This window comes from Bufo gargarizans, chromosome 1 (genome assembly GCF_014858855.1).
Source record: "Bufo gargarizans isolate SCDJY-AF-19 chromosome 1, ASM1485885v1, whole genome shotgun sequence".
Classification (NCBI taxonomy): domain Eukaryota; kingdom Metazoa; phylum Chordata; class Amphibia; order Anura; family Bufonidae; genus Bufo; species Bufo gargarizans.
Genome location: NC_058080.1, coordinates 94,333,873 through 94,360,753, shown reverse-complemented (window position 1 = coordinate 94,360,753; position 26,881 = coordinate 94,333,873).

Sequence of the window (26,881 nt, the reverse complement as noted above, 5' to 3'; positions counted from 1 at the left end):
AGTAGAGCTGGGTTTGTTGGGGCAGTTGTCATATATAGATATATAGTAGAGCTGAGTGTGCTGGTGCAGCTGTCATGTGTATAGATGTAGCAGAGCTGGGTGTGTTTGGGCATCTGTCATGTGTATAGATGTAGTAGAGCTGGGTTTGCTGGGGCAGCTGTCATATATAGAGATATAGCAGAGCTGAGTGTGCTGGTGCAGCTGTCATGTGTATAGATGTAGCAGAGCTGGGTGTGTTTGGGCATCTGTCATGTGTATAGATGTAGTAGAGCTGGGTTTGCTGGGGCAGCGGTCATATATAGAGATATAGCAGAGCTGATTGTGCTGGGACAGCTGTCATATAGAGATATAGCAGTGCTGGGTGTGTTGGGGCAGCTGTCATGTGTATAGATGTAGCAGAGCTGGCTGTGTTTCGGCAGCTGTCATGTGTATAGATGTAGTAGAGCTGGGTTTGCTGGGGCAGCTGTCATATATAGAGATATAGCAGAGCTGATTGTTCTGGGACAGCTGTCATATAGAGATATAGCAGTGCTGGGTGTGTTTCGGCAGCTGTCATGTGTATAGATGTAGCAGAGCTGGGTGTGTTTGGGCATCTGTCATGTGTATAGATGTAGTAGAGCTGGGTTTGCTGGGGCAGCTGTCATATATAGAGATATAGCAGAGCTGAGTGTGCTGGTGCAGCTGTCATGTGTATAGATGTAGCAGAGCTGGGTGTGTTTGGGCATCTGTCATGTGTATAGATGTAGTAGAGCTGGGTTTGCTGGGGCAGCGGTCATATATAGAGATATAGCAGAGCTGATTGTGCTGGGACAGCTGTCATATAGAGATATAGCAGTGCTGGGTGTGTTGGGGGCAGCTGTCATGTGTATAGATGTAGCAGAGCTGGCTGTGTTTCGGTAGCTGTCATGTGTATAGATGTAGTAGAGCTGGGTTTGCTGGGGCAGCTGTCATATATAGAGATATAGCAGAGCTGAGTGTGCAGGGACAGCTGTCATATAGAGATATAGCAGTGCTAGGTGTGTTTGGGCACCTGTCATGTGTATAGATGTACAATTAGCAAGCTATAACAGTAGAAGTCTCATATTTTTTCAATGAGTTGTAATGCAGCCTTTATGGCTGTGAGGGTAAATGCTTTGCCACTGATACACTGCTAGATTGGAGGTTGTGGGTTCGCATCCCAGACCAGGAGACTTTAGCAGACAGTAAAATTAGATCACACTAGCGGCTGCTGTGAAGGGGCCCTGAACACGACATTTAACTAACTTGAAAATAAACTGTCACACACGCTGCCGGGGCGCCGGGCCCCGAAGCAGCTGCTTCCCCGGTAGTTACGCCACTGCATAAAGCCTATGCACTAAGTGAAAGGGCTGACAAAAATTGACAAGGAACTGGCATTCCAATACAGCCTTTATTAAACATAAACGAGGACATCATACACAGCTTTGAAAAATTATGATTGATGGCCTGCTGGTTACCCTCAAAAACATTTGGAGCACGCGCCTGCGGATCTGACCATCTAAAACATTATGGGCGAGGCCTGCTGCCATTTTGGTGACTCTAGATAACCTGGGGCCGATCGCACGTCCCCATGATGGCGATGATCCATTCGGATGTCTGCCCTATCAACTTTCAATGTTATTTTTGGTGCCAACCACGGTGACCAAGGGTAAGGAGGAATCAGTGTTCGATTCTGGAGAGGGAGCCTGAGAAACGGCTATGGCTACCACATCCAAGCAAGGCAGCATGCACGCAAATTACCTATTAGGTATAATTAGGTGAGGGCCTGCTGGTGATCTGACCCTCTAAAAAATTATATTCGAGGGCCTGCTGCTGAGCTAACCCTTTAAAACATTATGGTTGAGGGCCTGCTGCTTAGCTGACCATTGAAAAAACATTGAAAAAGCAGGCCGGGTCGCCTGAATACTTCAGCTAGGAATAATGGAATAGGACTCCGCTTCTATTTTGTTAGTTTTCGTAACTGGGGCCATGATTAAGATGGACGGCCGGGGGCATCCGTATTGGGCCGCTAGAGGTTAAATTCTTGGACCGGAGCAAGACGGACCAAAGCGAAAGCATTTGCCAAGAATGTTTTCATTAATCAAAAATGAAAGTCAGAGGTTCGAAGACGATCAGATTCCGTTGTAGTTCCGACCATAAACAATGAGGACCGGCGATCCGGCAGTATTATTCCCATGACTCGCCAAGCTGCTTCTGGGAAACCAAAGTCTTTGGGTTCCGGGGGAGTATCGTTTGAAAGCTGACAAAGTACATTGTATGTCACAGATAAAAAAAATTAAGCGCACACGTTACACTGCAGATGTGGCCCTGGTAACGTCATTGTCAGAAGAGGACACCGTCTACGGAAAAAGTGCACTGGATGTCACTGATATCTGAGGGATGCACACACTTTACACAGGAGATGTGGCACTGATAATTTAACTGTCCGCAGGATGCGCTAAAAATATATATTGCTGCTGTCACACATAATAGTCCTTAAAAGGACTTTTGGGTTTCTGAAAAGTTTTTTGTATAAAAATCTTCCTATTACACTCCCTACACTGTCTGTCCTTGCTATGCACAGCTCTCCCTAAATAACACTGAGCAATTTAGCGCAGGTTGCACTACAAACATATATTGCTGCTGTCACACACAATAGTCCTTAGAAGGACTTTTGGGTCTCTGAAACGTTTTGTACAAAATAAATATTTTATTACAACTTCCTACACTCTCATCGGCTACTAGCATTACAGTGAGGGCAGCACTTACCTGCACGTTTATTGGCTGCATTGTCAGCCAGGTACCGCCATGTGCGGAGCATCAAGATGCTCAAGCCGAACAGGTGTTCGGCCGATCATGCTCGATTATCACTAGTGGCAAGACAAGTACATTGGAATGCATTTTGTTTGAATCCAATACGAAAGTGTTAAAAGATTTTTAAGAGTAAAAATGGATGGTTAAGGCCTCATGCACACGGCCATTGCTCAGCCGTTCCGTGTATTGGGGACCGCAATTTGCGATCCCCAATGCACGGGGGAGACATTCATGTGGATTCAACAGATGGATAGAGAACCATTCAACTTGAATGGGTCCGTGATCCGTCTGCACTGCAAAAAAATAGAACATGTTCTGTTTTTTGTGGTGCAGAGGCATGGAGATAAGCCCCAAGGAAACACACCAGTGGTGTTCCTTGCCTCCGTTCCGCACCGCACCTTACGGATTGTGTACCAATTAAATTGAATTGGTCTGCATCTATCATGCCGGACGCTGTTTGCGGGCCGTAATACGGGCACCGTCGGGGAATGTGTGAGTGCATGAGGCCTAAGGCCTCCTGCACACTAATGTGTGCACCCCGTGGCCATGCTGCGGCCCGCAAATTGCGGGCCGCAATGCACAAACACTGTCTGTGGGTCTGCGATCCGGCCGTTCCGCAAAAAGATAGGACATGATCTATCTTTTTGCGGAACGGACGTACGGGACGAAACCCCACGGAAGCACTCTGTAGTGCACCTGTAAGGTTCCGTTCCATGCCTCCGTGCCGCACCATTTTGCATCTCCGGAACGGCACCCGTGTATTGCGGATCCGCAAATGCGGTCCGCAACGTTTGTGTGCAGGAGGCCTAAAGCTGTTATTTAGGACCTCCCTGTAGAGGCTTGTTAATGGTTTAATTGCTTGTATTTTAAATCTTTTGCCACCAGCGCTGTACATGTATGGCACTGGAGCGATGGTTAAACATGGTGCCCGCTCACACATGCAGCAAGCATCATGGCCGGCGGGTCTCCGCTGTTCCAAACAGCAGAGATCTGCGTCTAATTTCTGCGATCGCGGTCATTTAAACCTTTAGATGCCGTGATCAAGTGTGATAACGGCATCTAAAGGGTGAAAAACCTGGAAGCTCTCGCTTTGGAGTTTTTACCGGCATCCTCTGCAGCCAATGAGGATGCTGGTAATTGATTTTAATATGCCGAGTCTCTCTGAAGAGACCCAGGGTATTGAAGCTGCAATTCTTATTTCGGCCAGCAGGTGGCAGGCCAACATAAGAAATTAGCAATTCTGCATTAATATGGATACAGTCATGTGAAAAAATTAGGACACCCTTTGAAAGCATGTGGTTTTTTGTAACATTTTTAATAAAAGGTTATTTCATCTCCGTTTCAACAATACAGAGAGATTAAAGTAATCCAACTAAACAAAGAAAACTGAAGAAAAGTCTTTTCAAGATCTTCTGTAAATGTCATTCTACAAAAATGCCTATTCTAACTGAGGAAAAAGATAGGACACCCTCACATGTATTCCCTCTTAAATTGGCTCAGATCTCACACAGGTATATCACACCAGGTGCACATAATTAGTAGATCGTTACTCTGCATGTTGAATGAGGCTTGCCCTATTTAAACCTCAGACATTTAGTTTGGTGTGCTCCTGACTGTTGAAGTGAGAGTGAGCACCATGGTGAGAGCAAAAGAGCTGTCAGAGGACTTCAGAAAAAAGATTGTAGCAGCCTATGAGTCTGGGAAGGGATTTAAAAAGATCTCAAAAGATTTTGAAATCAGCCATTCCACTGTCCGGAAGATAGTCTACAAGTGGAGGGCTTTCAAAACAACTGCCAACATGCCCAGGACTGGTCGCCCCAGCAAGTTCACCCCAAGAGCAGACCGCAAGATGCTAAAAGAGGTCTCCAAAAACCCTAAAGTGTCATCTCGAGAACTACAGCAGGCTCTGGCTACTGTTGATGTAGAAGTACATGCCTCTACAATCAGAAAGAGACTGTACAAGTTTAACTTGCATGGGAGGTGTGCAAGGAGGAAACCTTTGCTTTCCAAGAGAAACATCGAGGCCAAACTGACATTTGCCAGAGATAAAGTTGACAAAGACCAGGACTTCTGGAATAATGTTCTTTGGACAGATGAGTCCAAAATTGAATTATTTGGACACAACAGCAGAGGACATGTTTGGCGTAAACCAAACACAGCATTCCAAGAAAAGAACCTCATACCAACTGTGAAGCATGGAGGTGGAAGTGTCATGGTTTGGGGCTGCTTTGCTGCAGCAGGACCTGGTCAGCTCACCATCATAGAATCCACGATGAATTCTACTGTGTATCAGAAGGTGCTTGAAGAACATGTGAGACCATCAGTTAGAAAATTAAAGCTGAAGCGGAACTGGACCATGCAACATGACAATGACCCAAAACATACTAGTAAATCAACCAAAGATTGGCTGAAAAAGAAGAAATGGAGAGTCCTGGAATGGCCAAGTCAAAGTCCAGATTTGAATCCCATTGAGATGCTGTGGGGTGACTTGAAAAGGGCTGTACGTGCAAGAAACCCCTCAAACATCTCACAGCTGAAAAAGTTCTGCATTGAGGAGTGGGGTAAAATTTCCTCAGACCGATGTCGAAGACTGGTAGATGGCTACAAGAACCGTCTCACTGCAGTTATTTCAGCCAAAGGAGGTAACACTCGCTATTAGGGGCAAGGGTGTCCTATCTTTTTCCTCAGTTAGAATAGGCATTTTTGTAGAATGACATTTACAGAAGATCTTGAAAAGACTTTTCTTCAGTTTTCTTTGTTTAGTCGGATTACTTTAATCTCTCTGTATTGTTGAAACGGAGATGAAATAACCTTTTATTAAAAATGTTACAAAAAACCACATGCTTTCAAAGGGTGTCCTAATTTTTTCACATGACTGTATATAGTAAACATATTGGTACAGAATAAAATAATAATAATAATAAATACAGCGCTTTGTAGCCTCAAACGCGAGCTACAAAACCATAAAAAAGTAAAAACAACTGTTAAAATTATATTTTTAAAATTTTTATTTATAAGTTTAAATCCACGCCCTTTCAGTAGAATAAAAAAATAAATACATAACAAAAAACATAAACACCATGGACATCACCACATCAAAAAACGCCCATACTATTAAAATATAAAAATATTTTTCCAAAACGGCGATTGGCGTAAAAAAATTAGCCCCCGCACAGCTCAGTAGATATAACTATAAAAAAGTTATGGGGGTCAGAATATGGTGATATAAACGTTTTCAAAGTTTAAATTTATTTTTACACTGTTTAGACATTTAAAAAAAACTATACATATATGGTATCATTGTAATCGTACTGACCCAGAGAATGAAGGGCACAGGTCAGTTTTGCCACGAAGGGAACGCATTAGAAAGTACAACTTGTCCCGCAAAAAATTAAGCCCTCATAAGGCTTTGTGGCTCAAGGAAGATAGGGAAGAAAAATGAAAACACAAAAATGAAAAAAACCTCCGGTATCCTAAGGGTTAAAGGGCATCTGTTGGCAGATTTGTACCTATGAAACTGGCTGACCTGTTGCATGTGCACTTGGAAGCTTAAGGCATCTGTGTTGGTCCCATGTTCATATGTTTATGTGCATTGCTGAGAAAAATTATGTTTTAATATATGCAAATGAGCATCTGCACTTTGGTTGATAGGGCCACACATGATGACAATCACTGTCTGGTCCTGTGAGTCAAAGTGCAGAGAGCACAGTAGCTGCAGAGAGAGCAGAGCCTAGTGGCGTACTGCCAATATAGGCAGACCACGCAGCTGTTATGGGGCCCGGAGCGCAAGGAAGGCCCCACCCACTTTTCTTCTCTTCCAGGCCCTGCTTGCTTCCCCTATGCTGAGTCAGGGCCCCTGAGTGGGGAATTTCCCAGCTTAGGAGTCCCTGCTCTGACTCCATTTATAGATGTGTCCATATATGGAGTCAATGTTATGAACATGAAAGGGGTATTCCCAAGCATGGTCACTTTTCTTGGAGGACCACCCTGTGTATACAAGTCTAATTTAGACTCTATATAAAAAAAAATAAAGTTTCTGTGAGGATTCAAACTCACAACCATCTACATTAACCACCTCCGGACCGCCTAACGCAGATGTGCGGTCCGGAGGTGGCAGCCCTGCGCAGAGTCACGCATATACGCGTCATCTCGCGAGGGCCGGGATTTCCTGTGAACGCGCGCACACAGGCGCGCGCGCTCACAGGAACGGAAGGTAAGCGAGTGGATCTCCAGCCTGCCAGCGGCGATCGCTCGCTGGCAGGCTGGAGATCCGAATTTTTTAACCCCTAACAGGTATATTAGACGCTGTTTTCATAACAGCGTCTAATATACCTCCTACCTGGTCCTCTGGTGGTCCCTTTTGTTAGGATCGACCACCAGAGGACTCAGGTAGGTCAGTACAGTCGCACCAAACACCACACTACACTACACCCCCCCCCCGTCACTTATTAACCCCTTATAAACCCCTGATCACCCATGATCACCCCATATAAACTCCCTGATCACCCCCCTGTCATTGATCACCGCCCTGTCATTGATCACCCCCCCTGTCAGGCTCCGTTCAGACGTCCGTATGATTTTTACGGATCCACGGATACATGGATCGGATCCGCAAAAAGCATACGGACGTCTGAATGGAGCCTTACAGGGGGGTGATCAATGACAGGCGGGTGATCATCCATATACACTCCCTGATCACCCCCTGTCATTGATCACCCCCCTGTCATTGATCACTCCCCTGTAAGGCTCCATTCAGACGTCCGCATGATTTTTACGGATCCATGGATACATGGATCGGATCCGCAAAACACATGCGGACGTCTGAATGGAGCCTTACAGGGGGTGATCAATGACAGGCGGGTGATCACCCATATACACTCCCTGATCACCCCCCTGTCATTGATAACCCCCCTGTAAGGCTCCATTCAGACGTTCGCATGCGTTTTGTGGATCCGATCCATGTATCCATGGATCCGTAAAAAATCATGCGGATGTCTGAATGGAGCCTTACAGGGGGGGTGATCAGTGACAGGGGGGTGATCACCCTGATTACCCTGATCACCCCCTGTCATTGATAACCCCCCTGTAAGGCTCCATTCAGACGTCCACATGCGTTTTGTGGATCCGATCCATGTATCCATGGATCCGTAAAAAATCATGCGGATGTCTGAATGGAGCCTTACAGGGGGGGTGATCAGTGACAGGGGGGTGATTACCCTGATCACCCCCTGTCATTGATAACCCCCCTGTAAGGCTCCATTCAGACGTCCACATGCGTTTTGTGGATCCGATCCATGTATCCATGGATCCGTAAAAAATCATGCGGATGTCTGAATGGAGCCTTACAGGGGGGGTGATCAGTGACAGGGGGGTGATCACCCTGATTACCCTGATCACCCCCTGTCATTGATAACCCCCCTGTAAGGCTCCATTCAGACGTCCACATGCGTTTTGTGGATCCGATCCATGTATCCATGAATCCGTAAAAAATCATGCGGATGTCTGAATAGAGCCTTACAGGGGGGGTGATCAGTGACAGGGGGGTGATCACCCTGATTACCCTGATCACCCCCTGTCATTGATAACCCCCCTGTAAGGCTCCATTCAGACGTCCGCATGCGTTTTGTGGATCCGATCCATGTATCCATGGATCCGTAAAAAATCATGCGGATGTCTGAATGGAGCCTTACAGGGGGGGTGATCAGTGACAGGGGGGTGATCACCCTGATTACCATGATCACCCCCTGTCATTGATAACCCCCCTGTAAGGCTCCATTCAGACGTCCGCATGCGTTTTGTGGATCCGATCCATGTATCCATGGATCCGTAAAAAATCATGCGGATGTCTGAATGGAGCCTTACAGGGGGGGTGATCAGTGACAGGGGGGTGATCACCCTGATTACCCTGATCACCCCCTGTCATTGATAACCCCCCTGTAAGGCTCCATTCAGACGTCCACATGCGTTTTGTGGATCCGATCCATGTATCCATGGATCCGTAAAAAATCATGCGGATGTCTGAATGGAGCCTTACAGGGGGGGTGATCAATGACAGGGGGGTGATCAGGGAGTCTATATGGGTGATCACCCCCCTGTCATTGATCACCCCCCTGTCATTGATCACCCCCCCCCCGGTAAGGCTCCATTCAGACATTTTTTTTGGCACAAGTTAGCGGAAATTTTTTGTTTGTTTTTGTTTTTTCTTACAAAGTCTCATATTCTACTAACTTGTGTCAAAAAATAAAATCTCACATGGACATTTGGATACCCCTCACGGAATCCAAATGCGTAAACATTTTTAGACATTTATATTCCAGACTTCTTCTCACGCTTTAGGGCCCCTAAAAAGCCAGGGCAGTATAAATACCCCACATGTGACCCCATTTCGGAAAGAAGACACCCCAAGGTATTCCGTGAGGGGCATATTGAGTCCATGAAAGATTGAAATTTTTGTCCTAAGTTAGCGGAAAGTGAGACTTTGTGAGAAAAAAACCAAAAAAATCAATATCCGCTAACTTATGCAAAAAAATAATAATTTCTAGGAACTCGCCAGGCCCCTCATTGAATACCTTGGGGTGTCTTCTTTCCAAAGTGGGGTCACATGTGGGGTATTTATACTGCCCTGGCTTTTTAGGGGCCCGAAAGTGTGAGAAGAAGTCTGGGATCCAAATGTCTAAAAATGCCCTCCTAAAAGGAATTTGGGCACCTTTGCGCATCTAGGTATAACTACGCCACAAGTGACCCCATTTTGGAAAGAAGACACCCCAAGGTATTCCGTGAGGGGCACGGCGAGTTCCTAGAATTTTTTATTTTTTGTCACAAGTTAGCGGAAAATGATGATTTTTCTTTTTTTTTTCTTTTTTCCTTACAAAGTCTCATATTCCACTAACTTGCGTCAAAAAATAAAAAATTCTAGGAACTCGCCATGCCCCTCACGGAATACCTTAGGGTGTCTTCTTTCCAAAATGGGGTCACTTGTGGCGTAGTTATACTGCCCTGGCAATTTAGGGGCCCAAATGTGTGAGAAGAACTTTGCAATCAAAATGTGTAAAAAATGACCGGTGAAATCCGAAAGGTGCAGTTTGGAATATGTGCCCCTTTGCCCACCTTGGCAGCAAAAAAGTGTGACACATCTGGTATCGCCGTACTCAGGAGAAGTTGGGCAATGTGTTTTGGGGTGTCATTTTACATATACCCATGCTGGGTGAGAAAAATATCTTGGTCAAATGCCAACTTTGTATAAAAAAATGGGAAAAGTTGTCTTTTGCCAAGATATTTCTCTCACCCAGCATGGGTATATGTAAAATGACACCCCAAAACACATTCCCCAACTTCTCCTGAGTACGGCGATACCAGATGTGTGACACTTTTTTGATGCCAAGGTGGGCAAAGGGGCACATATTCCAAAGTGCACCTTTTGGATTTCACCGGTCATTTTTTACACATTTTGATTGCAAAGTTCTTCTCACACATTTGGGCCCCTAAATTGCCAGGGCAGTATAACTACCCCACAAGTGACCCCATTTTGGAAAGAAGACACCCCAAGGTATTCTGTGAGGGGCATGGTGAGTTCCTAGAATTTTTTATTTTTTGTCGCAAGTTAGTGGAATATGAGACTTTGTAAGAAAAAATAAAAAATAAAAAATCATCATCATTTTCCGCTAACTTGTGACAAAAAATAAAAAGTTCTATGAACTCACTATGCCCATCAGCGAATACCTTAGGGTGTCTACTTTCCGAAATGGGGTCATTTGTGGGGGTTTTCTACTGTTTGGGCATTGTAGAACCTCAGGAATCATGACAGGTGCTCAGAAAGTCAGAGCTGCTTCAAAAAGCGGAAATTCACATTTTTGTACCATAGTTTGTAAACGCTATAACTTTTACCCAAACCATTTTTTTTTTGCCCAAACATTTTTTTTTAATCAAAGACATGTAGAATAATAAATTTGGCGAAAAATTTATATATGGATGTCGTTTTTTTTGCAAAATTTTACAGCTGAAAGTGAAAAATGTCATTTTTTTGCAAAAAAATCGTTACATTTTGATTAATAACAAAAAAAGTAAAAATGTCAGCAGCAATAAAATACCACCAAATGAAAGCTCCATTAGTGAGAAGAAAAGGAGGTAAAATTCATTTCGGTGGTAAGTTGCATGACCGAGCGATAAACGGTGAAAGGAGTGTAGTGCCGAAGTGTAAAAAGTGCTCTGGTCATGAAGGGGGTTTCACCTAGCGGGGCTGAAGTGGTTAAAGACAAGAACCTTAACCACTTCGCTATATGGCTCAGTGCTAAGTCATTACTAAAAAAACTCATAAAAGTTTCTCTTGTGTCATACAAGAGAAACTATTATGAGGTTTTTAAGATTCTTGCCTTTAATGTAGATGGTTGTAGTCCAAATCCCCACAGAAACATTTTTAAAATAGTCTAAATATAACTTAAATACACAGGACTCACTTTATAAAACTATTTTTTTTTCTTTTTATTCCAATATTTTGTCATAACTTTTTTATAGTTATGTCTACGGAGATGTCTGGGGGCTCATTTTTCATGGGATGATCTGTAATTTTTGACAATACTATTTTGGGGTGTGTATGACTTGATCAATTATTCTATTTTCTTGGGAGATAAAGTGATGAAAAAAATGCAAATCGGCATGGTGATGTCCATAATGCTATTTTTTTATTTTGGGGAATGGGGGTGATTAAAATTTTTACATTTTTTTATATTTTCAAAACTTTTTTTTTATTATTATTTTTTTTTACTTTTTGTTAGGTCCCCCAAGTGGACTACAATCATCAGATGTAAATTGCTCCATTAGTCTGTATAGAAATCACTATATCACAGTTCAGTGCTGCGACCTAGTGGCCTAAACTGGGATATACTAACAATGAGTCTGGAAGCCTAGTACAGGCTGTGGCTTATTTATAGAACATGGTGCTTTTCCCGGTCTCCGCTGGGGGAAAGTGCGCCTGAAGAGGAATCACACACTTCTGGTTTTTAACACTCTCAGATGCCACGAGTGAGGGGAACTCATTGCTGTGAGGGGAGGGTGCATGTGGCGTATTCTGGGGCCATAAGGGTGAAGAACTGTTGCATTTTGGGGGGCATCATAGGGGTTGGATAACCCTTTTAGCCATTAAGAGTTTTTTTCATTTTTTCATTTTCATTTTTCTTCTCTATCTTCCTTGAGCCATACCTTTTTATTTTTCCGTTCACATATCCATATAAGGGCTTATTTTTTGCGGTACAAGTTGTACTTTAATATGGCATGCAATGTAGTGGGAAGCAGGCAAAAAAATTCCAAGTTGGGTGGAATTGTAAAAAAATTTAATAAATTTCTCTTACGGGTTTTGTTCCTACGGTGTTCCATTTGAGGCAAAACTGACCTGTGCCCTTCATTCTCTGGGTCAGTAGGAATACAAAGATGGTGTGGCAGGGGAGGACCCAGGACAGGTGGTGGGATGGGTCAGGGTGGGTAGTGGGCGGAGTTAGTGGGGCCCAATTCAGATTTTTGCTATGGGGCCCCTGACAAAGCCTCTAGTTATAACAATAACACCCCCATTGCTCCCACAGGCTCATTTGCATATGTTAAAACATCATTTTTCTTGGCAATGCGGACACATGTGAAAATGGGACCGACACAGATGTCTTCAGCTGTCAACAGCACATGTAACGGTCAGCCAGTTTCAAATCTGCTGACAGATGCCCTTTAGGATACATTCACACGAACGTGCGTAATCCTTTCCGATTTGCGGTCCGCAAATAACGGAACTATGTGTCCGTATTTTGCAGAAGAATGGCTTCCGTTTGTGTTCCGTATGTCTTCCGTTTTTTACGGTCCGCAAAAAAACGCAAGGGGAAATAAAAAGGAGGAGAGAATTTTTTTTTAAATGATATATTCATTATATATTCATATTTTAGTCTGTATCTTGTGCCTTGCTGACATTTAATTCTAACTTTTTTCTGTGCGACAATCAGGCCAAATTACTTTGAAAGAGAACTGCATCTGCGCTGGCTCCTTTCTCGGCGATTTGGACAGCATTTGCCGATGCTGGACGAAAAACCAAGGAGGAGAAGCAAGCAATGGGTGCATCCTATTGTTTCACAAAGGCTAAGGAAGGGACACTTCCATACGTTGTATGCAGACCTGCGGCAGGACCCTACAAAATGTCTCAACTTCGTCGTATGTCTTTGGATTCATCCGATCGCCTGCTTGCATCTCTTCGTCCATACCTAAACCTTCAGGATCCGAACATGAGGCACAGCATAGGACCAGAAGAAAAACTCATTGTCACTTTAAGGTAAAAATTTAATCATTTCTAATTTAAATCATACAATTTTATTTAAATGTATTAATGTATATAGAATAACATTATTGAAGATTATTTTATGCATACTATGGTATGCCACATAAAGTATATCAGATAGGTTTATATATCAGCTCATGGACTAGCAGCTATTCTTAGAATTGAGCCTATAAACTGCCATATAGTGTACTGTTTAAATACTTGATCACATTAAAGTATTTTACATTCTTTTTTATATTTGATATCTTAGAGATTCCTGCCTCCTGGAAACTCCTTTGCTTCGCTGCACTTCGAGTTCCTGCTGGGAGTCTCAACTATCTCTGCGATAGCCTGTTTTGCCTCACAGGCTGATTTTAATTAGCATGAGTACATAGTTTGCTCAGCATGCATGTTGGTATTTGTAGTCCCTGGATTCAATGAAGGCCATTTTGGCACCACACAGATATAAACCAAAAGGGGCCCAGCATGCATGTGGGACCTACACTTCCTGAATTTCATGGTCGCTGTGATGGCACATAACAGGTGAGCTTAGTGTTAGGACCCATCTTATAGACATCGCCTTGGCGTGCGGCAGACGGGCTAAAATAATTTTGTACAAAATGTATTTGCTGAGCATCTCAAATTTAATAGCATAGCATTTGCAATATAATATACCTTTGTACTTTATTTGGTTTGTAGATTGCTGTTGCACTATGTGTTGTTCTAAAGGGAGTCTTAACTATGTCTGGAATAGTCATCCAAGCGTGTAAAGTGATATGGCAACATTTTAAAGAAGCAGTGATGCCCATCCCCAAGGCGGAAGATTGGCTACGTATCGCCGAGGGTTTCCAAAATTCTGCACAGTTTCCTAACTGCATCGGGGCACTTGACGGCAAACACATACGTGTTAAGAAGCCAGCTCACTCATGGTCCCGGTACTTTAATTACAAACAGTACTTTTCCGTGGTGCTGTTAGCCTTGGCTGACAGAAATTGCAGGTTTGTATTTGTCGATATCGGGGGGCCTACGGAAGTACATCAAACGCCCACATCTTATGTGCTTGCACTATGGGTGAGCGATTTTGCTCCAATCAGTTGGCTCTTCCAGAGCCCAGAAGACTACCCAGATCTGCAGGTCCCTCGGCTGCATTTGTAATCGTGGCTGATGAAGGGTTTTCATTATTACCCAATATCATGCGCCCCTTCCCCAGATGCGATTTAGACAACCGAAAACGCATATTCAACTACTGATTGACTCGTGCCCATCGGTACTTTCTGCTAAGTAGAGAGTATTCATGTTGTCTATGCAAGCTTGTGTCGTTTTACACAATTTCACCAGGATTCACGATCAGTGATGGCCAGTTCGCAGTGTTTGCCAACGAACACATGTGATCTGCCATCTTTATTCCCAAGCCCGGCGATGCAGAGGTAAGTCCTTACCTGTGCCTGCGCCGCGAGCCGCGATGAAACACATGCAGTCACCGGGAGCAGGCAGTTCAGAGAACAGCCTTCATCGGGCTGTTCTCGGAACGGCCTGCTCCCGGTGACCGGATGCAGAACTGCTTCAAAACTTGACTACCACACCTGTTATTTTTGAGCAAGTCTGACATGGAAGACCTGGAACAGCTGGACTAGCTGTTCAGGAATACTATGCAGACTATTTTTGCAGTCCAGAGGGTGCATTGTCGTGGCAGATGGATGCCATCCGTGGTGGCCATTGATTTCATCTGGTCTCTGGGATAAAATTTAATAAATTACTTAATTATTTTTTAGTTAGTTAGTTCCCTCTTTATTTTTAGTGATAGTTTAGGGACTCGCAAATGTGGTCCCTTGATGTGGGCTTGCTGGCTGGGTTTTTATTTGTAATAATATATTTGTAATTTTTATTAACATTTTTCATGGCCTATAAGCGCTTTTGGAAATTCTAAAATTAAAATAGACTATGACATATTTTAATATAAATTACTCTAATATTTAGAGTTTTAATTGTACTAAATTACAAAAATACCCTCTAATACCACATTGTCCTAAACCATTTTTGATTGTTTTTCTTATTTATAAAAAAAAAAAATGTAACTATAGCTAGATGTAATGAGAAACCCACCAGAGGAGGGGGAAGAGAGTGTGTGATATACCGGAATGTGAAGAGGAGACTGTGTGATACCGGAGTGCTCCCAGGAGCAGTAGACCCCGGCACTTGCCTAGGTATGCCGGGTGCTTGCGCCGAAATATCATCTACCTGCAGACGAAAATTCACTAACATAAATACTATTATAATAATAAAAAATGAGAAGAAATATGATGATTTGAATAAGATTTTTATACACATATAAACAAAAAAAACTAAAAATAACAAATCAAGCAATTCGCATGTGTATGGACCGCTTCCCCTGTACACTACTGGTACAGACGTTGAACTGCTTGGAAGTGTCTGGGCAGGCACTGCATGCTGAGACATGGTTGGTGTTGAAGGTATACCGGATCTCGGTTGAGATAACATATGTGCCTGTCGCATTTTTTGGCCATCAATGTATTGTATCATGTCCAAAGGCATTTTATCCCGTTACAAGACAGACGACAATACATTGAGGACCAACATATGCCCTTCTGGAGGAATTCTAGTTAAACCAGGGGCCAGGCTGCACAACATTTTTTCCTCTAGGGTCTCAGATTTATTAGTGTTCAGATACTCAAAAACTTGTGAATCTATAATGTCTCTCATTGTCATCCAAGAAGCTGGTTGCTAACTGCTTCCTCCCCTTCTTTGTTTGCTTTGCTGCTGGGTTGGCCCTTGAGGTGAGGTATCCTGATGACTATCTTCCTCAGGGCTTTCTTTGGCCTCTTGTTCTCCAGCAGGTGTTGGGCAGGATGGTGGTGGCGTTTTGGGGCTGGATTGGTCTGGTACGGCAGATACATCGATGACCTGCTCATGATTTGGGCGGGCGGTGTATCTGCCGTCCCGGACCTCCAGATGTACCTTAATGCGAATAATTACAACCTACGTTTCACATGTGCCTTCGGTGAGACCACTATTAATTTCTTAGACCTGACGCTCCGAGGTTGCCCAGGTGAAGTGGTGCACACCCGAACATATAGAAAAGAGGTGGCCGGAAATTCCATCCTGAATGCCAGGAGCCATCATCCCCTACACACCATCAGGGCGATCCCCGTTGGGGAATACATACGAGCAGCCAGGAACTGCAGTCTCCCTGCACTTCTGGATGAGGAATTTAATAAGGTAGATGTCAGACTAAAAGCCAGAAATTACCCCACCTGGATGCTAGAGAGGGGCAGAGCCATTGCACGGAGAAAAAATAGAGGGGAAATGCTTTTTGGCAAAATAGCAGCAGGAGGCAAACAGGATACCCCATCCAGGAGGATGGAGAGGTATGGGAACAGTGACCAGGACAATGTACCAACGTTATCGCTGGCATACAGCAAGGAGTTCAATAAAATCAGCTCCATCATTAAGGGCTGTCTGCCTATTTTGTATGATGACGAAATACTATATAATGCCCTGAAATCAGGTCTCAAAATTGTTTCCAGAAAAGCCACTACATTGTCCTGCTCGCTGTCCCCATCCCTCTTCACGGCCAATAGGATGGGAGCTAGTATGAAGTCTAGTTGGCTCAGATACAAGGGCTTTTCCAAATGCGGGGGCAATCCCTGCAAGACTTGCATCTATGCCACCCCCTCCAAGTCCTTTGACAGATCTGACCACTCCTGCAGCTTTCCAATACAAAGCTATATTAATTGCAACACTGCAGGAGTGGAATACATTATACAGTGCAAGGATTGCGACTTAATGTATGTTGGAAGTACGATCCGAAGATTCAGGAATCGCCTTCTGGAACACTTAAATTATATAAGCAACCCTAATGCACTTAATATTTCGAATGTAGCTAGACATTTTATACAAATACATGATCGTCAAGTAAGGGGCTTTAAAGCCTTCGCGATAGAGAGGGTTTTTGCCCCTAAGAGAGGTGGTGACCACCGCAAGAAACTCCTCCTACGGGAGGCGTTTTGGATCTTCAGGCTGAACACTAGAGTTCCACATGGCCTTAACCTGAAAAAGGAATTGATGTACATATACCAATGACAAATATGTTTATTTACAATTCAATATGTGCATTTATGTGTATCATTCCTGCGTGTCTATTCTTTCTCACTGTCTCCCCTTCCCCTCCCCCCCCATTCCTTTCCTTTTCTTGTGTCTGTCCATTTTGGTCCCGAGTTTTTGGTGCCATTATCATTATTAGTGGTTCTTTCCTGTATAACAAGATTGCTAAGCGTGGCACTAATGTCCTAAGCAGAAAAAATACTGTTAAAAAATACTGTTATTAATGTGAAGGCCGTTTTGGTTTTGTACAATATATGTTTTTATATGTTACACGAGTCGGTGTGTTCACACTGTGCGGTTTTTTCTGGACTTTCACCTGTTTCCCCCCCTTTTTTAGTGAATGTTCACAGAATTTGGACCAGAGTCCTTAAGGGTTAACTTTTGTTAAGTCCCAGCACAGTCTGTAATGCATTAACTTGGTAATGAATGGGTGGCAACTAGGGTGTGATGCACAGTGAGACGACCAATGGGATCAATGCCGCCTCCCATGGATTGCAGGGGGGAATGGCTATCTTTTTCCTTTATATTGGGGTATCTCACTGTGCAACAACGTTACGACTAAGGGTCTTAGTACCCGAAACGCGTCAACGCCAATCTGTTGTACTGTGTGGCAGTCTGTCATGTCTGTATGATGTCCTGAATAAAGAAGCAATTTTAATATGGACCCTACTTGAATCTGAGACCTTCTTCCTAATTACCTGCAGCTTGCGACGGGGTCACTCCCCTAGAGTTTCAGAATCGGGATTATATTAACTGGGAGGTGAGCTGGATTTAAGTTTTTTTTCTCTCTGGTGGTGGCGTTGTCTGCTCCTCAATATCAGTAGAGGACGAGTCCTCTTCAACCCGAATATTGCCCATAGTACTGAAAAATAAATATATTTATACTACATGTAATATTAAAGAACTATTATGCATATTTTTAAAAATAATAAGCTATTGATAGATCAATCATGACCACCACCAATCAGCTGTTTGACAAGGCAGTGGCGCTAGAAAAATGATGCTTTCTCTCAGTTTCACTGTTACCTAGTGACGTCATTACTATTATCTATGGGTCTGAGTGATTTAGAAAAAATATCACCGTGCTACTGTAGTGCCGCTGCCTTCTCAAACAGTTGATTGGTGGGGGTCACGGTTGTCATACTCTGGCAAATCATATGGTCATGATCTATGTTGATAGGTGATCATTTGATCAACATCTGTAAAAAACGTAATTTTAAATTAAATGAAAACGTACGGTCGGAATTGATCCCTACAAGAATTCCACTTAGTTTTTATGAGTTTAACTGAAAAAAAATATATACATTTAAAATATTGTGCTATATCATACATCCAAACGTAGAAAATTTGATTAAAATTGACAATATTTAAAGCAATAATACTTTTTTATATACATTTATTATTATGTTACGTATCTAACAGCGCCTGAACAGCAGCTGCAGTGGAATGGTTAGGTGAGTCTATATATATATATATATATATATATATGTTAAAATTATTTTTCAATACCCAGAATTTCAAGCATGGAGCCATCAGGATGTTAACATTTAAGTAGTTCATACTCCGATGTTCTTCCTTGCTCAGCGCTAGGCTCTTTTAATTAACAAACTGCCAGGCATTTTTTAAGCCTAGGCATCGGTAAACCACGCCATCAGTGACGGTGACATAAGCAGTGTTTGCCGTGCGAAAGCCTCTGCCTAGCAGCCCTATGGAGAGAACGGTACATAAACGGATCTCCTGAAAAATGCCTTTGCATTAACAGCTCATATGCTCATATCACAGGGTCTGAACACAGACATCCCCTAATGATCAAAGAGGGACAGAGGGACATGGTTAATAAATAAGCACACATGGGAAGTATGCCGTATCAAGAGTATATATAAACTGCATCTGAGGACATTATTAAAAGGCAAACTTTCCAATGTCACTTTGCAAGGTTCATGTAATTTTCTAGTGCAGATGTCTGCAGGGATAGAACACTGCCCTGGAAAAGGCAAACTTGGGATCCCATCACTGATCTTCCCTAGCAAGTCCTATGGCAACCCCAGTTTGCATTTTCCAGGGCAGTGTTCCATCCTTGCAGACATGTGCACTAGAAAAAGACATGGGCTTTGCAAAGTGACATAGGAAAGTTAGCATTTGGTGCAGAGATGCAGTTTATAAAATGTGATAAGATGCATCACAGGAGTTTATTAAAAGCTAAACTTTGCTATGTCACTTTACAAGACCCATGATACTTTCTAGTGCAGACGTCTGAACACTGCCCTGGAGATGGCAAACAGGGATGCTACAGGACTTGATAATAGCTACTGAATTCAGACAATAATACTTAAATTATAGGGAAAATAATAAAAATATTGTATACTTACTAAAAGTCCCAAACGTTTTTTCAGTTTTGCATCTGGCCCATTCATCGGGAAACAGCTCCTGGGTGACCTCTTTCCATGACCAGTCCCTTCGAACATGGTCATGATGTAGATCCATTCTTGTGTACCACAATTCTGGCCTTTCTTGGATCAGTACAATCATCTTGCTCACATCAACTCTAGCCATTTTGGAGAGCAAGTCTGATGTTGTGCTAAATTCTTCAGCAATTGCAATATATGAATATTTAGCACCAACCCCAGGGGGCAGGGCCTTCAATAATAATATGTAAATAATAATACGGAAACGGATCCGCAAATTGCAAAATGATATACGGAAACCATTCCGTATGTCATTCGCAATTTGCTGATCCATAGACTTGAATTGGGCCGCGGACAATAGTAGGAAAAGCTTCATATTTTCGCGGACTAGAAAGGCGGAAACACAGATGCGGACAACATACTGAATGTTGTCCACACATTTTATTAACCCATAGGAATGAATGGATCTGCATCTATAACGCAAAATGCGGAACGGATGTGGATCGGACGCGGAAAAAAATTATACTGTCATGTGAATGTACCCTTAACCTGTTTGGGACACATGACGTACCGGTACGGCATGTTGTCCCGGTACTTAATAGCGGTGATCGGAACAATTGTTTGTTTGTGGCTTTTTATGATGCGGCGGCGGGCACAGGTGCCATCGGGTCCCAGTGGGGCTGTAGGGGGGACCCGATGGCATGGAAGGTAGTGTCATACCTTCCTGAGGCATCGGCGCTACCTTCCTGTGACGAGCCTGTGAGATCCAGCCCCCTGGATCTCACAGGATGGAAGCTGTATGAGTAATACACACAGTATTACTCATATAGCCAATGCTTTCGAATACAGAAGTATTGGAATGCATTGTAAAGGATTAGACCCCTAAAAGTTGAAGTCCCAAAGTGGGACAAAAAATAAAGTGAAAAAAAAAGTTCTCCCAAATTTTTTTTAAAGTTTCAAGTAAATATAACAAAAACATCATTTTCCCCAAATAAAGTAAAAAACTAATTTGAGACAAATTAGGTATCACCAAATTAGGTATCACCAAATTAGGTAATCCCTCAGATGAACACCGTAAAAAATAAAAACTGTGCTAAATAAACTATTTTTTTGTCCAACAGTATGCAATCAAAAAGGCGTATGCTCACCAAATTAGTGCCAATCTAACCGTCACCTCATCCCGCAAAAAATAAGCACCCACCTGAGACAATCGCCCAAAAAATAAAAAAACTATGGCTCAGAATATGGAGACACTAAAACACAATTTTTTTTTTTTAAAGCTGTTATTGTGTAAAACTTACATAAATAAAAGAAAAGTATACATATTAGATATCGCCGCGTCTGTATCGACCGGCTCTATAAAACTATTACATGACCTAACCCCTCAGATGAACACCGTAAAAAATAAAAAATAAAAACTGTGCTAAATAAACAATTTTTTTTTGTCACCTTACATCACAAAAAGTGTATTAGCAAGCGATCAAAAAGTCACATGCACCCCAAAGTAGTACCAGTCAAACCGTCATCTCATCCCGCAAAAAATGAGACACTACGTAAGATAATCGCCTAAAAACTGAAAAAAAAACTATGGCTCTCAGAATATGGGGACACTAAAACATGATATTTTTTTTTGTTTCAAAAATGATATTATGGTGTAAAACTTACATACGGATGGAATAGAGTTAACACTCCTGTTTTCTGAGATTTCTGAGTTGTGTTATCTAATCTAAGCAAACACCTTTAATTGCTTTTCAATGGCTTTTGTCTCAAGATAACACGGTGAGTTAAGAAATTTGAGTTAAGAGCTGGAGTGCTAACCCTGCTACATCTGTAAAAAAAAAAGTATAAATATTAGGTATTGCCGCGTCCGCAATAACCTGCTCTATAAAAATATCACAAGACCTAACCCCTCAGGTAAATACCGTAAAAACAAACAAAAAACAAACGATGTAAAAAAAGCCATTGTTCACCTTATATCACAAAAAGTGTAATAGCAAGCGATAAAGTCACACGCACCCCAAAATAGTGCCAAACCGTCATCTCATCCTGCAAAAATCATACCCTACCCGAGATAATCGCCCAAAAACTGAAAAAACTATGGCTCTCAGACTATAGAAACACTAAACCATAATTATTTTTTTTTGTTTAAAAAATTTGCATAAATAAAAAAAAAAGTATACATATTAGGTATTGCCGCGTCTGTGACAACCTGGTCTGTAAAAATATCACATGATCTAACCTGTCAGATGAATGTTGTAAATAAAAAATTAAAACAGTGCCAAAACAGCTATTTCTTGTTACCTTGTCTCACAAAAAGTGTAATATAGAGCAACCAAAAATCATATGTACCCTAAAATAGTACCAAAATAAAAACTGCCACCCTATCCCGTAGTTTCTAAAATGGGGTCACTTTTTTGGAGTTTCTACTCTAGGGGTGCATCAGGGGGGCTTCAAATGGGACATGGTATCCAAAAACCAGTCCAGCAAAATCTGCCTTCCAAAAACCGTATGGCATTCCTTTTCTTCTGCGCCATGCTGTGTGCCCGTACAGCTGTTTATGACCAATATGGGGTGTTTCTGTAAACCACAGAATTAGAGCCATAAATATTGAGTTTTGTTTGGCTGTTAACCCTTGCTTTGTAACTGGAAAAAAATTATTAAAATGAAAAATCTGCCAAAAAAGTGACATTTTGAAATTGTATCTCTATTTTCCATTAATTCTTGTGGAACACCGAAAGGGTTAGCAAAGTTTGTAAAATCAGTTTTGAATACCTTGAGGGGTGTAGTTTCTAGAATGTGGTCACTTGTTTGGAGTTTCTACTCTAGGGGTGCATCAGGGGTCTTCAAATGGGACATGGTATCAAAAAACCAGTCCAGCAAAATCTGCCTTCGCAAAACCGTATGGCATTCCTTTCCTTCTGCGCCCTGCTGTGTGCCCCTACAGCTGTTTATGACCACATATGGGGTGTTTCTATAAACTACAGCATCAGAGCCATAAATATTGAGTTTTGTTTGGCTCTTAACCCTTGCTTTGTAACTGGAAAAAAACATTAAAATGGAAAATCTGCCAAAAAAGGGAAATTTTGAAATTGTATCTCTATTTTCAATTAATTCTTGTGGAACACCTAAAGGGTTAACAAAGTTTGTAAAATCAGTTTTGAATACCTTGAGGGGTGTAGTTTATAGAATAGGGTCATTTTTGGGTGGTTTTATTATGTAAGCCTCACAAAGTGACTTCAGACCTGAACTGGTCCCTAAAAAGTGGGTTTTTGAAAATTTCGGAAAAATTTCAAGATTTGTTTATAAACTTCTAAGCCTTGTAACATCCCCAAAAAATAAAATGTTATTCCCAAAATGATTCAAACATAAAGTAGACATATGGGGAATGTAAAGTTATAACTATTTTTGTAGGTATTACTATGTACTATAGAAGTAAAGAAATTGAAACTTGGAAATTTTCAAATTTTTCCAAATTGTTGGCAAATTAGTTTTTTTTGACATTTTACCAGTGTCATGAAGTACAATATGTGACGAAAAAACTATCTCAGAATGGCCTGGATAAGTCAAAGCGTTTTAAAGTTAAAGTTATTCACACATAAAATGACACTGGTCAGATTTTCAAAAAATGACCTGGTCCTTAAGGTGAAAATGAGCCCGGTCCCTAAGGGGGTTAAAGTAATTCTAGCATTTCTATGATGAGAACTAGCTCCCTATGCACCAGCTTCCCTGTGTTCCTCTGGTGGGCTTGTGGTCATACACAGCAGTTAATATGAAAAAACAGGAGCCACCACTGAGGTAAATGATTGGCTGTAGTATATGAAATGCTACGCTGCAGCAAAACAATATACCACTGACTGTAGCCTGGGAAGGTGACAGATTAGAGGCGCTGGATCAAAGTGGGCACAGAAAAGGATGTTTATTTTTTATTTTTTTATTTTTTACCAGGCCCCCATGACTTTGGTAAAATTAAAACAAGTAGTAAGGCTGAAGCTCAGCCTGTGTTTGTGGGAGGGGCGAAGGAGACCCATATAGCACCGCCTCGCTCTCCCGTCATGGACGCCGCGCTCTACCGTGACGTCTCATCACTTCCGGTTCGGGTTCCCACGCTGCCGTCTTACCCTCGCTGCCGCTCCGCACCTGCCGCCGCTCTGAAGGTTATACTGCATCTCCTCCGGTAAGCTAAGTGGCGCCTTGAGCTGCTCCCCAACCTGGGAGCCTCGGCGCCGTTTCTTTCTGCGCACATCACGTGTTCTCAAGTCTGGGTCGACTCACCTGCACTGGTCTCCTGGGCAACGCAGGACGCTCAGGTCGCCGGATTCACAATTAATCAGGTCTCACATGTTCGGCTGCTCAAATGCTTGTCAGTTCACATTTCGATCCCAGCCAGACACTGCACAACCAGGCATCAAACATCAACAAGTGCATTAATCGTCAGGCTTGCTGCAACTCATTAGGTCTGACTACCCTTTTCCATGTCTGTTGGCTACCACTGCATTCAATTCACAGAACACATATCTTATACTCATTCCTGCATCGCATGTTACCCCAGTAAGATCTGTTCCCCCGGAACAATCACTGATAGAAGGTTGTCACATCATTGGTGCAAGCGGCGCACGGACATGTGGCACATGCATATCCCCTGATGACTGACTTGGGGTCGGTCCTGCGCATCCCAAAAAATAAAAAAAATTAAAAAGCAGATTCTTGTATTTATTGGTCTCATTCCAGAGACGCATCGGTCTTATCCGGCAGGTTCATGTCATAATTTTCCTGATACGCATCAGGTCATTGTATGCCACACAGCAGATTCATGCCCATGATTGTCCTGATACGCATCAGGTTTTTATCCGGTCATTTGTATGCCATGCAGCAGATTCATGTCATTTCTTTTTTCCTGTCACGTTGCAGTTCATGTTTTGTTTTCCTGACACGCATCAGGGTCGTTCGCTTGTCTGCCACGCAGCAGTTCATGTTATTTTCCTGACACGCATCAGGGTCGTTCGCTTGTCTGCCACGCAGCAGTTCATGTTTTTTTCCTGACACGCATCAGGGTCGTTCGATTGTCTGCCACACAGCAGTTCATGTTCATTTTCCTGACACGCATCAGGTTCATTTACCGCCCTGACACGCATCAGTGACGGGTTTTTTCTTTTATGTCATTTTCATATTCCTGACACGCATCAGGTGCTTCACGGTCCTGCCACGCAGCAGGTACATCGGTCGTCTGACGCGCATCAGGCAATTTCAACCTGGTTGGACCCTGGTGCGCCTCAGGGGCACTGCCACTAGCCACGCAGCTAGTTCACGAGCTCGACCACCTGACATGCATCAGGTCATTTGTTTCGCTCTCTGGTCTCACATGTATCAGGCACGGTTAAGTTCCTTGACAACCTGCGCTTCCGCTCCCTGATCCACGTCAGGTTCTACGTTATCTCCAGCAGCTCTCAAGCCTCACTCCATGTTTTTCCAGGGTCATCCCAGAGGTCTATTTGGTTCAAATTTCGCTTAGGTGGTTTCATCCAGGTACCAGTCTCACGTCCCTTTCCATCCAGGTCGTTCCTGTTCCACGGTTTCATACACCAAGTCCAGGTAAGTTCGGTTTTTCACTTCTTCATCCTTTAGGATCGGTCCGGAATCATGTATGTTGCCTCTCTTTCAGGTAATCTAGGTCAGCTCGTCAGGTGGGTCAGCCCTTTACCCCTCTTCTTGGTGACGGTTCCCTGTCACACTTCGGTGTTTATTTTCAGAGGGTTCTGCAGGTTCACTCGCTGGTGTCCGGTGGCCCTACCACCCTCCTTACTTTTCGTCATTTTTCCGCAGCACGATGTCCCACGCGTCGGATATCGCCGAGACTCGCTCCATTCCGGAATCGCCCAGCTCGGCCCATGGAAGCGAGCTTTCGTTCAGACAGTGGACCATTCCAAAATTAATGACCGAGCTAACTAGGAGAGGCATTCGCTATCCTGCCTCGGCTCGCAAAGCAGAATTGTATCGACTACTTACTGCTGAGCCTATCTTAGCTGCAGAAGAGCAAGTGTCCCTGTCCACGATCCAGACAGCGCTGGCCCAGCTTCACTCAACCATAAACACTCTTGCCAGTTCAGTGTCTGACATCCAGACCAGGTTGCTGGTTGTGGAGACCAGGCCGGCAATTTCGAACATTCCCACCTCTCCGGTTCCGGGCCCCTCTGCCACTCAGGCCCCAACCCCAGGTAGGGCTTCCAGCTCCTTCACCATTGCCCCTGTCACACTTCGTTCCTGACAACATCCGGAAGGACATTTTGGCAGGTAAAGACATTAACCTGGCTTCCATACTCATTTCCACCCACGATTCCGACGAAAACAAGACCATTGCATGCGGAGACGTATCAGTGGTCCTTAAATCCAGAGATGCCAGATTGCACAAAAAACTCTCCATTCCGGAGTTCGTGCTGGCCTTCAGCCTATTCCGGGATATCCTATGCTCTGCCCAACCACACTGTAGGGAGGAACTCGACACCTACCTCTACAGGGTCACTGATTTGGGACACAAGTATGGAGGTCATGCTTTTTATGACTACCATCGCTCGTTCTCTGCCAAAGCCGCTGCTGCTCTGTCCCAATTCCAGCACATCACGGATTGGTCGACACTAGACATGGAGCTGTTCTGCAGGCATTTTGCGGGACTCAAAGCACCCACCTGCACCACCTGTCAGTCCATCTCGCATTCCTCCGACTGGTGTCCCAATTCAGGATCTCTGGCCCAAGGTAGACCCTCTGCCATCCCTTCCGGTTCTTCAAGTACAGGGCAGAACGTCGACAAATGGGGCAGGCCCATAGTGTTTTTAGGCAGAACTCAAGTCTGCAACAATTTCAATTGGTCCGACTGTTATTTTGCAAAATGCAAGGCCTTGCACGTTTGCTCCATCTGTTTCAGGGCCCATCCCCAGTCATCTTGTCCGCAAAGGTCCTCCAAACATCTATGACTAGCTGGAGTCAACATCGATCTACTGGCCGCCCTCCTTTTGCATCATCACGACCCCACATTCGTGCAGTTTTTGATTTCTGGGTTTTCACAGGGGTTCCACACAGGGCTAGTTTCCTCCCCGCAGACAACATGGGAAGGCTCCAACCTCCGTTCCGCCTTGGCAGATCCAGAATCAGTGGACTCCCTCATCCAGTCCGAGATCAGCAAGGGTTTCCTCCTGGGTCCATTCGTAGTCCCCCCCTTTGACATCTGGAGGGTCAACCTCATTGGTCTGGTCACGAAAAAATTCTC